This window comes from Pelodiscus sinensis, chromosome 2, assembly GCF_049634645.1.
Source record: "Pelodiscus sinensis isolate JC-2024 chromosome 2, ASM4963464v1, whole genome shotgun sequence".
NCBI classification, from domain to species: Eukaryota; Metazoa; Chordata; order Testudines; family Trionychidae; genus Pelodiscus; species Pelodiscus sinensis.
Window position 1 is genome coordinate 140,441,379 of NC_134712.1, and position 13,592 is coordinate 140,454,970.

General features: G+C 35.8%; 1 long non-coding RNA gene across 1 annotated transcript in view; it reads left to right on the forward strand.

Moving 5' to 3' along the window:
- LOC102450602 (uncharacterized) overlaps nucleotides 1–13,592 on the forward strand; it is a 108,828-nt gene that overhangs the window by 58,195 nt on the left and 37,041 nt on the right. Inside the window, exon 5 of the long non-coding RNA XR_003086926.2 lies at nucleotides 4,149–4,283. This is a non-coding gene — a long non-coding RNA (uncharacterized LOC102450602). The remainder of the gene's footprint in view (nucleotides 1–4,148; nucleotides 4,284–13,592) is intronic.

Consider the following 13,592-nt stretch of genomic DNA (forward strand, 5'->3'; position numbering starts at 1 on the left):
ATCCAAAGATTCACAGGAAAAAATTGTGGCAAGAAGAGTTAAGGACAATCAGAGTTTCTGGGAACAAAAAGAATCCTAACAAAGACTAGGCATTTAAAAATCAGCATGTCCAGATAACTTGAATTCAAGAATTTTAAAAGAGCTGGCTGGAAGAAAATACAACACTGTAACTGATAAAGAGTGCAGATTGAAAAAAAAAAAAGAAATTGGAAGAATGGTAAGCAATGTAGAGGATAAGTTACTGATTGAACGTGATCTGGATCATTTGTTATGTGGGCCACAAGAAACAATATGCATTTTATTATGGCTAAATGTAAATGTATGCATGCAGGAACAAAGACTGGAGGCATACTCACACAATGGGTGACTCTCTTGTAGGAAGCCATGTCTGACAAGGATTTGGGGCTTGTGGTGGAAAATCAGCTCAATATGAGTCAGAGCTTATTTGGCACCTGAGGCAAGACTGTCCTCAGCGCGGGCGGGGGTGCTGACGTGGCCCGAGGCACGAGTGAAAACAGCATAGTAGCTGTCTTTTCTGCACCCCCTTAGCTATGCACCGGAGGCAAGTGTCTCACTGGCCTTGCCCTTGTTACGGCCTTGATATGAGTGCCCAGCATGACACTGTGTCCAAGAGCTAATGGATAAATAGGAGACTCTCAGATAGGAGTAGACAGATTGTTTCACCTCTGTATTAGCCACTTGTGTGATTGCTGCTGGAAAACTGTGTCCAGTTTTGGTGCCCACAGTACAGGAAGGATGTTGATAAACTGGAGAGGATTTAGAGAAAAGCCCCAAGAATGATTAAAGGATTAGAAAACATGCCACATAGTGAAAGACGCCAGAAGCTCAATCTATGTAGTTTAACAAAGAGAAGTTTAAAGGATGATTTGATTATAATCCACAATTATTTAATAATGACCTCTTTGGTCTGGCAGAGAAAGTTGTAACAGGATCCAATGGCTGGAAGCTGACACGAGACAAATTCAGATGGGAAAAAATAAGGCACACATCTTCAGCTGTTAGGGTAATTAGCCAATGGTGTGGCTTATTCTTCAGCCATTGATAGTTTTTAAATCGATATTTGATGTTTTTATAAAAACAATGTAGGAATTTTTTTGGGGAAGTTCTATGGCCTTTGTTATACCCAGTGGTCAGTGTAGGTAATCACAATGGTCCATTTGGCCTTGGAGTCTAGGAATCTGTGAAACAGAGATTTTACAAACATTTTTATTTATATACAATCTTTAAAAAAACCCAAACTTACTATTATAAAGAAAAAAAAAGGTTAATATTCAATTACATTTAAAGGACTCATTTCTACATTTGTTATGATACAAAATAAAAAGTTGCAGAGATTTTCTTATTCTAACTATTTGAAAAACACAGCATATATGAAAAGAGCTACAAATTACATTATTTCTGTGAATAAATGAAAAGTTTTCTGCCTCATGAAGTATTTGTTAAATTCCTCTTTCTATTAGAGCACCTGGATCTATAACTTCATGTGATAAAATAAGTGTTATTCATATATGAGTGAACATAGTGTTTTGGTCCTTCTTGTGGGACTTCCCACTGTTACAAAGGGACTCTTTTCTTTTACTGGAAGCAGTTAAGAAAATCTCAGCAGGCCTTGGTACAATTATCGTGGTCTCTAGTTTCCATCTATTGCACTTCCAGCTTTGCTGTTCTTAGCCAGTGGGAATTTAGCAAACTACTTGGAAGAAGATCTGATCACTCAGGCATCAAAATCTACCTTCTTCTCACACACTAGATGGTACCGATGCAGCCTGAAAGCTACATTGTGCCTTTTCACACAGTGTTCTCATCAGGGATAGAAGTCCCAGGATTGGGAGATAGTTTCCAAAAATAAACACCTTTCAGTACTTTCTTTGTAAAGGGCTTGTTCTCATTCTTCTCTTTGTCTCTCTACTAGAAATTGAGTAGGGTATCTCCTGCCTTGAGCCACATTTGCTCTGTGAGGATTAGAACAAGTATTAATCATAATGAATGGACTCCATTTATCAGCTTTCTCCTAGCTCCCATGAGCAGTTGTAAAGATTGAATCATCAATACATTTCTTCTACTAGTGGATCAAACCAATAGTTGTCTATGACAGAAATATTTGAAAGCATGATTAAATAAAGTAGTCTGAGCCAGGAATATTTTGAAAATACAGGGACTATACTGCTTCAATTTACTGTCAGCAGCAATTTGCTTTAATTTTTACTTTAATTACAATGCTCCATTTTTACTCAACACTTTACTTAGGAACAAAGGTAGCAATGTCTCTATAAATTGTATGTTATTATAGACACATTTATATTAGGGTTCAATATAATTCTATGATGTATCCAGCAACTTTGTGGTTGCTGTGACCACAGACCCTTTTCTGGTATTGTTAATGCATTCCCCCCCCCCCTTAATATGTAGTCACTTATGTTCAGTGTTGATTTTTACCATTCTGCTATAAAGTGTATTAGACACTTCAAATACTATAACTCATTTTTATGTTTCACTGTTATCATAAAATTATTATAATAAATAATTCAGAATCTATTGGTAAATGTCCATTTTATATAATAAAAAATCTGAAATCATAGCATTAAGAACAATTAATATACAACCAAATTTTAAACACAAGCAATGTTATAAATGAGCCAATAGTTCCAAATTTTTTTTCAAAAAGAAACAGGAAATCAAGTTATCTAGCAATCCCATTTATACACAGTAGGTAACCCTGGGTCACAGGCAGAACTAATAAAAAAAGAATGACAACCTATTTCTTTTAATGACAAGCTGACATATTTATTTTTATTATTCTACAAAACTATTCACCAGACTCATTTGTCATGCTAAAGTCTCGCTCTCCATCCCTTGCAGACAGAGAAGGTTTACAGAGAGCTAGGTTACCTGAGTGAAAATTAACCTTTAAACATAAAAAAAGATATTTGAAGGGTTGAAGCTTTACAGAATTGAAACACAATCTAAGATTTTACCAGTGCAAACTAAAGTTTATATTGTCAGTTTTTGCATAGCTAAATTACAGTTGTACAAAGTAATTTCTCCTTTAAAAATGGACTGTATAGTCAGAGTTGGATTTCCAGTTAACAAATCTTCTTACCTGAAATAACACCAATATGTATAAAATATCCTGTTAAAGCATTAAATCAATTGTTTCTTTTGGGACAATGAGCCTCTTATGATATTTAAAAACTACAATAATAATTCTTAGCTGAAAATGAGGTTACTATAAAATTATTTTATTTTTCTGTATTTGAAGTGGAATTTTCCTTGAACCATGTTTCCTACAGCTAAAATGAAAATTCATTTATGCTCAGGGATACAATTGCCCTACTTTTGCCGAACATATTTTCTCTGCCTGTCAAACATACTTATGCCACAAGTTAAAGTAGGTAATCCAACTAAAATTACACATTTTAATTGCTTAAACAATAACTAAAAAATAGGTAAATGCTTTTTGATTTATTTGTTTTTGGGTTGTGGTGGTGGTTTTTGTTTTTTTCTTTTCTGTCTGGAGTAACTAACAGACCTGCATTTCTGATCCTGAACCTGCATACAGTACTTATGGAAAAATTTCATTGACTTTTTGTATAAGATGAATCACCTTTTGTACAGATCAGCTAATAGAAAGGAAAATTTCTTAAGTCACCCAAGCTATTGGAAATATTTGGCCTTTATGTTTATTTGTACATTCTGTTATTATTTTCCTATGAAAGAGCCCACTATGGAATTCTATGAGCACTCAAAACTCCTTTTAAAGTTCACAGAAGTCTGGAGTATGACAAATCTCAGGATAAATATTGAAGTGGAGAATGATGCTCATGTGTATGTATTTGGGCTCTGTCCAGATATAATGACAGTTTATTTGGTCATGAAGAATGTGATGACAAGAAGCGGCAGCGGTATACATGATCTAATTATTATAACATAATACTTTGATGATAAACTTAGGATTTTCAGCCTAATAATGTCAACAGTTAAAACAATTCAATTTATATACTATGAAAATCAATTGCACTGAAGAGAAACAGGAAAGGTATTTTTAAATGCTCCAAATCTCAAGGGTTATGTTGTACAATGAAATTAATACATGAACCACTCAGCAAATAGATCTTTCAATTTCACAGAAGCGCTGTTTACTATGAAGAAGTGTCCAATCAACTGAACATTTCAAAGAGGAGTCTTGGGAATTCAAGACTCTGAGCATTTTATTTGAACTTTTATGAAACTATGTAAGCCAAGTGCAAAAACAAAAGTAAAAAGTAAGTAACACTTTAAAAATGTATATTTGCTTCCATTTTGTCAAGTGCTTGAACACATGTGGAGTCACCATTATTTGCCTATGAAATATACTATTTTTGAATGGAAATGAATATAAAGATATTATTTTTCTTCGTTAGATTCAGTTCTAATCTTATGAAAATCCTTTATTTTTTTATTTCAACATTTGTATTGAAAACAGACAAACAAAAAACCAAAACCCATACTATTTCAGATACCCAGCTGTACTGCTAATGTCATGTATATTAGATGTCATGTATATTACATGATTCCTATATTTTACTGAAAAATAACACAATGTTTACAATGATATGAAAATTATAGAAAAATACCATTGCTGAGTTTGTTACCCATTCTAGCATGAATGGATGCAGAATTAACTTGATAAATATTGTATTATTTTTAATTTCCTTAGACTTAGTTCTTAATTGACGTGTTAAAGATCTAATGTCTTTGAAAATATTAATTCATTTCCCTGAACTATGGGGAGTCTGTAGATTACAATAATCCCTTCCCTTTTACAGTACTAAATATTTCTGAAAAATACTATGTAAAACTAGGATAGTATTTTTTTAAATTGTTCTATTAATGTAAGTGAGAGCAATGCATTGTTTAAACTGTATTATTTGTCTGGTTAATGTTTGTAATTGTATTGATAAACTGAAAAAATATAGCTGTTTCTCCTTTATTACTAGAAGTTCAAGCACTGAGAATAAAACATACAGACTGAAATCCTTTGCCAGGATTTCTCCCATAGTAACTTATCCCTGTTCAATGATTATTTTTCTTGTTTAAACAAGCTGATTATTTACATTGCTAAAGACTACTGATTAATATTTTATGCTTTCTACGACAAGTGTCTGTATCTTAGTGAACTGACCAGTAAGGTTAGTATTTCCTAAGAAAGGGTATTTTCAGAATAAGCGAGTTGTCTGAATCTCATTCAAAAGAGGCTGTTGGAACTGTGTTGAGTGCAAAAAGCATCCAAACCAAAATTTTATGTTTAGTGTCACTGTGAAAATAATCGATTTAATAATAAAACCCCTGTTTACAGATTGTCTAAGAATACAAGGACAGATTAAAATAAACCAAAATGTGCACACCGAGGAAGTGATCCCCAATGCAAGGACTTTTTTTTTTGCTTGTGTATGTATGTGATGATCACTTGTAATTTTGGGTTGTTTTAGCCAGATATCCTAGTTCTGCTGACTCTTGTTTATTAAGCAAATCAAGTATAGTGGTACTGTTTGCAAGTATTGACATCTAGTCCAGTGTCGTCTTGGGCAAGTGGAGAAGCCTCCTAATATGTATGGTGTACAAATTTGAAGAGTAACATTCCCATTGAATTCATTTTATGTAATAATCTGTCTCTCCTCTTCGTTCAGCAGACAGGTGGCACTTCCTGGAAATCTGGCTTTTCCTTTCCATCATGAAACCTCATACTGGGGGAGAAACGTCAGATAACAGCCAAATATCTGCAAAAGTGGTTACTGAGTGGGCATGCCCATGCCAAATTCATAGTTCCAGGTTGGATTTCAGCCTAAATCAGTTGTGGTGGTGATGGGGAAGGTGAAGTATTCACCACCCACGTACCTGTGTCTCCTGGCACAATATTGAGCCAGGGGAATGGAATAGTTGGGGAACCCTGGGACGATGCACTGAATGGAATATTGATTGCATGGCAATGTGCCAAAAGGCCCCTTATTGATACACGTCAGACTATCACTGCATGTACTATGCATTGTCACTACACGAGAGATCAGAGTTACTCACTTGTTCTTGGTTTTTCCACTGACAAAATATCCAGCTGCTCAGTTGCTGTGATGATGTATGTGGAGATGCCTTATATCGTGTAGCATCTCCTGCAGCCTGAGTAGAGCAGCCTGCTCTGACTGCACTTACATTCCCTGAGTGGCTCTCAGGCATTGTGTCATCTGCTGCTATGCTTAGTGGCACAGTTCTCAGTTTATTTTTTATCTAGCTACTTACTGTGTGACTGCCCTCGCTATTTCTAGTCTGTCCCCAAGCGGCTGCTTATGTATTGTGGAGAAGCACCAGGGTGGGGGACCTGGCACTGATGTTGACATTTCTTCCCATGTTTTTGCCTATTATCATCTCTGGCTTTGCCTCATGTCCTGGCCCTTTTTGGGGGCTTCTCTGTCTCCTGACTCTGTCCTAGAAGCTGCTTATGTGACACACTCTTCATGAGGAGGATCTTTGCATGTGTAGATCCTATAGAACTCTGGCAATGAATTAGTTGTGTAATATACAAAAGCATGTTGAAAGAGGACCTGCCCTGATCAGTGATGAAAAGGCAACTGCACATCTGAGTTTAGAAAAGCTATTTTATTGTGGCCACTCTATCCTTTACTGAGCAAGCTGCTGGGCTACTGCAGCAGGCAGATGAGTAAGGGTATGCCTACACTACCCCGCTAGTTCGAACTAGGAGGGTAGTGTAGACATACCCTATGAGCTTTTAGGTGAGTAGTGTGCTTATCAGACTTGGAATTTGGAATGAATCTTACATCACAGTTTAACATTGATGAAAAAAATGTCATTGCTTAAATATTTTAGAGACCAAACATTTCCCATTGGTATCTGTCTTTTCTTTTAATTGATGTATCCCTTCTATGTCTATAACAGGTACCATTTATGCAACTCAGTTTTGGAAAAGAGCACACATGTATTTTTTTGAACTCCAGAACCATATTTTTTCAACCTATCTGAAGTTGTTTATATATCCCTCTGTATCTCTTCCAGTTATCAATATTGTATTTAAACACCAGCTGACATGTCTAGAGCACCTAGTCTACTGTTCTTTTTTTAATACTGCAGGTGCAGTAAGTACAGTCGTTTGACACCTATTTAATACATGTTATATATTCATAGGGAGGAATTACTTGGTGATCATCTTGGACTAGATCATTTTTTGTAAATTTCAACAGACAGTTCTTGTTTTATTTGTATATAATTGTGGCTGTTTAATTCGTCTTATGCCACAGCCCCAGGTTTGCTGCAATCCCTGATTAATTGTAGCTATACCTCAATAAACTGCATTTTGCGCAAGCTGAATTTGTCTTATTTCAACTCAGGCAGGACTTCTGGGAATGAGGTGAAAAAGCTGACAAGTTGCTAGCAGAACACCTAAGGCAAAAGAGCTCTGCATGTAGAATCACGGCCATCAATGATAAATATGATACAATAAGTACATCACCTAAAGGTATTAATAAAGAGTTCTTTAATTTCTATAAAGAGATGTAGCAACTGGACACAACCCTCTGAACAGATGCTTTGCATCCATTTTTCTAATATATTACATTACTGCAAATTATTGTAGCTCAGTGTAGAAAATTTGACATGTGCCTAACAGAAAATGAGTTAATTGAGGCAAACTGAGAATATTAAAATGGGGCCATCCCTTAGGCCAAATGACTTCCCTACCAAATTCTGTGGACACTGTCTTGCCCTCCTGTTTAACAAGATGCTTAAACTTTTTAATAAATCACTCCTAGAGGGCATACTTCCCCTTATGCTGAGGGAAGCCCTAATATCAGATATTTCTAAACCAGGACAAAATGCCACACTATATTTCAACTATAAGTCAATTTCACTTATTAATGGAGATGTCAAAATATTGGCAAAAGTTCTGGCAATGAAACTGGAGAAAGTTCTAACCTCTTTCATTCACCCAAATCAAGGCGGGTTTGCCAGAGGCCATCATGGCTCCAATAACCTTTGACAACTTATTGATTATAGCACTGAGAAACGATGACTCAAAAACACAAGCCATATTAGTCTTTGCTGTAAAAACCTCTTTTGATAGAGTTGGAGGTATATGTTTTGTATACTACAGAAAAATTGGATTCATGTTTAGTTTCTGAATCCAACAATTATTTTCTCTTCCAAACTCCTGTTTCAAAACCAATAATGTGATCTTGGATACTATCATCCTCTTCTGGGCTATTATAAAGGGTACCCACTGTCTCTGTTGCTTTTCAGTTTAGTTCTTGAGCCCCTGGCGTTACCTCTTCTGGCTCATTCAGACATCTGAGGCACACAACTTGTTTCCATGATCTATAGCTTGATGTTATATGATGACAAAGTCCTTTTGCATATACCAGAAATCATTAGTCTGGCCTTCCTATCATTAACTGAAAAATATGTACCAATAGCTGGTTACAAAATAAATCAGGAAAGATTGGAAATCTCTGTTGCCATGTAGTGAGCCTCTTTCTCAATGGAATTTCCATAGGAAAACCAATGCAGTCAAGTATCTAGCTATAAAATAATCAAGAAATATTACCAAAAAGGCTGGTGGCTGTAAGACTAGCCAGGGCCGGAGCTGGAAACTGAGTCAGGCCAGCAGCCAGGAACCCAGCATGGGCTTGGAGCAGAACTGGGTTGGTAGCCAGGAGTGTTCAGGGCCAGTGGAAAGTAGGGTCGGTGGCCATAAGGGGAGCCTGGAAGTGGGGGCTGGCAGGTAGGAGGGGAGCCCAGCATCCAGAAGAGAGCACAGAGGCTGGCAGTAGAGTGATCAGTATTAATCTCCCCTGGTCCTGCACATTCCCAATCAATACCTGATGGTGATGGATCAGGAAGGTCAAATCTGTAGTGAAAATAAATTTAAATCCTGTATTCTTACAAATACAGACAAAAATAGGAGTCATCTTCTCTCCTTGAGCCTTTGAGGGCCATTAATCACATCCTTGGTAACTTATATAAGCTGTAAGTCATTCGCCTTTTTATTTTTTATTTATTTGTGAAAATTATTGTAAAATTAATAACAACAACTAAATGTGGGTGCAAAAATGGAGGTGGAGGGAAGGATATGCTGAAAATGGGCTCATATGGTATATCATTTTGAAGTGTAGTTTGGCTATGTTATATTTTACATTTCAAACAAAATCTGTGAAGCCTTAGCACTTTTGGCATTCATATTACAGTACTCAAAAATACATCATACAGACAACTATGCATCATAAACCAGGTATATTCTAATTATTTCCGTTACTGTGCGTGAAAGTAAATTCCTTTAGTGTTGTGACTGACCTGCAACTGATCTTGCTCTTTCGTAAGAAAGTGCGCTCTGAGGTTCAGCTGATCATTTCCCATGCTGAATTGTGTGATTCAAGATTTGAATATGCATTTTTCTTGATTCATTTTTATCATCCATTCTCAAAAGCAGGCATATAAAAGAATATATAGTAAATCCATCAAAGAATCCGTAGCATAACTAATCTGAATCCTTCTTCTTCAGAAGGAAGTAAGAATAGGAATAGTGCATTTCATGGCAATTAAATGTCTGATAACTTCAGAAACCTAATTTGGGTAGCAAATCATTAACAAGGGATAGACATGGCTATGCCTACAGCCCACCAAGAAATTTATTTTCCCCTCTTATAAAGGACTAAGATTTTTGAACAATGTTGTAAGGTAACCAATTCTCCTATATCCTCAAGAGCGTTAAATGTCTCTCTCCTAGCATTATGAGGTGAAATTTGTTTTAGAAAATATTAAGGTGAACCTTTATGTTTGGAAATAAGTATTTTAGGCACCATAATCTTGGGTTTATGTTGGCTCCCCCATAATTCACAATATTTCCAGCACACCCTGTGAGGGCTTAAATTCACTCATCACCTATGTTTTCAAGGTAAAAGTTCCTCAGGCCCATGTCCTTGCTTCTGGACCTGTGTACCACTGCCTCTCTCTAGGCAGCCAGGCACCTATTCCCTGCCTAAGCCCCAGAGCTATTCACATATTCGTGAAGATAAATATTCTTCCACCTAAACTGTGTACGGGGTACAATCACGTACTTCCTTAGACCCCTTTCAAAGTCTGGCCAGAGGATGAGATGTCCACTGTACAGTTTTAAAGCCGCTGGTGAGAGATCTGGGATGTGAGAGACCCAGCTTCACTTCCTCCTTGTCTCTGTGAGGGGGAAGAAAGGATGTGAAGAGTGCTTCCAACACTTCAGAAGAGTGCTCTAATTACTGAGCTATAGCATATTCTGATGTGGGGCTTTGTCAGTCTCTCTTCTTCAAGCTGCTGCATCGCGAATATAAAACGAAGGAATAATTTGAGTGGAGGGATTGGACTCCGGGTCTCCCCACTCCCAGGGAGCACCCTAACCATTGGACTTGCTGTAACCCTGTAACCATCCAGTGTTGGTAAATATTTAAATAGTCATTGGGGTAGAGAGAAAATGATTGTATAATTCTGTGGTTAAGGCCCTCATGAGGGAGATCCAGTCCGTTCCCCCACTCCAATCATTCTTTCATTATTAAGTCACAGTGGAGCATCTTTAACTGAGAGATTGAGGCAGCTCCCACATTAGAATGTCCGTAGTTCAGTGACTAGACCGCTCTCCTGGGAAGCAGGAAACTTCTATTTACAATATGGAGGGGGAATTGTATTTCAGTCTCCCACATTACAGCTAAGTTCTTGAACCATGGGGCTAACAGTTATAAGGTGGGCTTCCCTTCAAAGCATTTCATCTGAAGTAAGGCAGGTACCAAGCTGATTCTCATAAGAAAATTTTTCAGTATCTAAGCTGACAAAATGCAGACAGCTAAATAGTGACAATTTTTAAGTGCATATGTACAAATGCTAGAAATAATAAGATGGGAGAGCTAGAGTGCCTTGTATCGAATTAGGATATTGATATAATAGGCATCACAGAGATGTGATGGAATGATGATAACCTATGGGACACAGTCATACCAGGATACAAAATATATCAAAAGGACAGAACAGATGGTGCAGGTGGGGGAGTGGCGCTGTATGTGAAAGAAAATGTAGAATCAAATGAAGTAAAAGTTGCATATGCACCAAAGTTTTCCAAAGAATCTTTACGGTGAGTAATTCCAAGATCTAATAATATGATTATAGCAGTATGGATATATCAACAACCACCTGTGAAATGCTAAGGGAGATTAGAGAAGGTATAAAAATTTAAAAAACTCAATAATGATGGGGGATTTCAACTATCCACATATTGACTGGGTATGTCACCTCAGGACAGGACGCAGGGATAAAGTTTCTTGACACCTTAAATGACTGCTTCTTGGAGCAGGTAGTTCTTTAACCCACAAGAGGAGAAGCAATTCTTGATTTAGTCTTAAGTGGAGCGCAGGATTTGGTCCAAGAGGTGACTATACATAGCCTGATAATAGTAACCATAATATAATTAAATTTTAACATACCTGTTGTAGGAAAACCACCACAGGAGCCCAACTTTGGAGCATTTAAATTTAGAAAGAGGACCGACACAAAAAACAAGGAGATGCTTGTATTTTTTATTTGTAACCATTAAGAGCCTGTTTTTTAAAGGTGTTTAGGTGCCTAATGATTGTGGATAGAAAGGGGGATTTTGCAGACACCAAAGCATTTGGCTTCCACCAATTTAAAAATTTGGTCCTGATTAAATAGCTTATATAATCAATGTTAAGATTATGGTCCATGAGTTGATCATTTTAGAATTTTACTATGTGCTGTTCAAGTAGTATGACTGATTAACTAAGTTAAATGGTAATGTTTCACCTAATCTTTGGACAACTAAAACTTTCTAAAGAGTAAATAAGGAATAGAGAACATCAAATATCAAATAAATACACTTTGTTCTTTTGTGAATATAGGAATTTGGCTGATTCCTCAAACAATAGTGCAAACAAAATCCTACGCAAGTGAGTGTTATGAATAGCAAATAAAAGGAGTACATGCTAAAAAGCCACTCAGGATTTGCACAGATATTCACATACTGTTTTTGTTTCTAGTTCTTTATTTGCCTTCTTCTGGAACTATAGTCCAAGAAAGAATATTTAGAGGGTTGTTTATTTTTAGTACCTTGGTTTACAGTGATTTACAGTTGCTAGTCCACTTAGTATAATAAAATAAACAGCATCATTAGAACTATTTTCAGGGAATTTATCATAGAACCTATGTAAAATGTTGTCTTCTCTTGCTCAACCTTAATGCTTTGCTAACACCTGGGTGATGCCTCAGGCATGCCAGCCAATAATTACAGGCCTTCAAACTTCTTCACTGACAATCTGTCATCATTAGTTTCAACAGCTATGATTTCCCATTACTAAGTAACACCCACACCACCTTCTCACTTCAGAGAGCTTCTTCATCTTCCCTTTTCTCTTCTCCCCTAAACCCTTCATACCATACATTTTACCAGCAGATTACACTATCAGATTATTATTATTTTAAAAGAATTAAAAGTAATAATATCTGAATTCCTTGCATGTAAAAATGTGATTGTTGCAGAATAGCCTATCCAAGCAGACGTATTGTAGTAGATCAAGGAAAGTTTTACTTATTTTAGGTTTAGAAGGATTCAATTTTTATTGGCAAGTGTCAGTTTCACTCTATAGAGACGAAACCAAAGGAAAAATATTTCAATCAATATTAATAACATTTTACAGCTAGGCAAAGTAAAATATGCTGCTTGATAAATTATTATAATTGAATATTTAAGGCTATTTACTTTGTATATTTTGACACATGATGCTGATAATTTGTGTTTTAATAGTTATAAACTTCAGTTATTTGAATTTCAACTTTTAATAAAAAAATTGTCTGACCTTGGCTATAATTTACCTCAATTGTTAAATTTAAATTTATAAAAATAAAAAGGCTAAAACCCATGATTTAGCAAAACTGTGAAAATGTATATAGATAAAAATTGAAAAAAGCTTAAATGAACATCTATATTATCCATCAAAATGATACAAAAATCGAATTCTGCTAAACCTAGCTAGTTTCAGTTAGTTTTTTTTCTTATTTTTAAGTCAGTTATTATGATCTTAATTTAAAAAGTAAGTAGGGCAGTCAAGCAATTAAAATTAATCGTGATTAATCACATTATTGCACTGTTAAACAATAATAGAATATTATTTACATAAATGTTTTTGGATGTTTTCTACATTTTCAAATATATTGATTTCAATTATAACACAGAATACAAAGTGAACAGTTCTCACTTTATAGTTAGTTTGATTACAAATATTTGCACTGTAAAAAACAAAAGAAATAATATTTTCAATTTATCTAATTCAAGTATTATAGTGCAACCTCTTTATCATGAAAGTTGAACTTACTATGTACCAAAATTAACTGCGTTCAAAAATAAAACAATGTAAAACTTTGACCAGAAAGCCCTCTCAGGCCTCCTTCTTCTTCAGCCAATCAGACAAAAAAGTTAATTACAATTTGCAGGAGATAATGCTGCCTGATTCTTGTTTACAATACTGCCTAAAAGTGAGAACAGGTGTTCACATGGCACT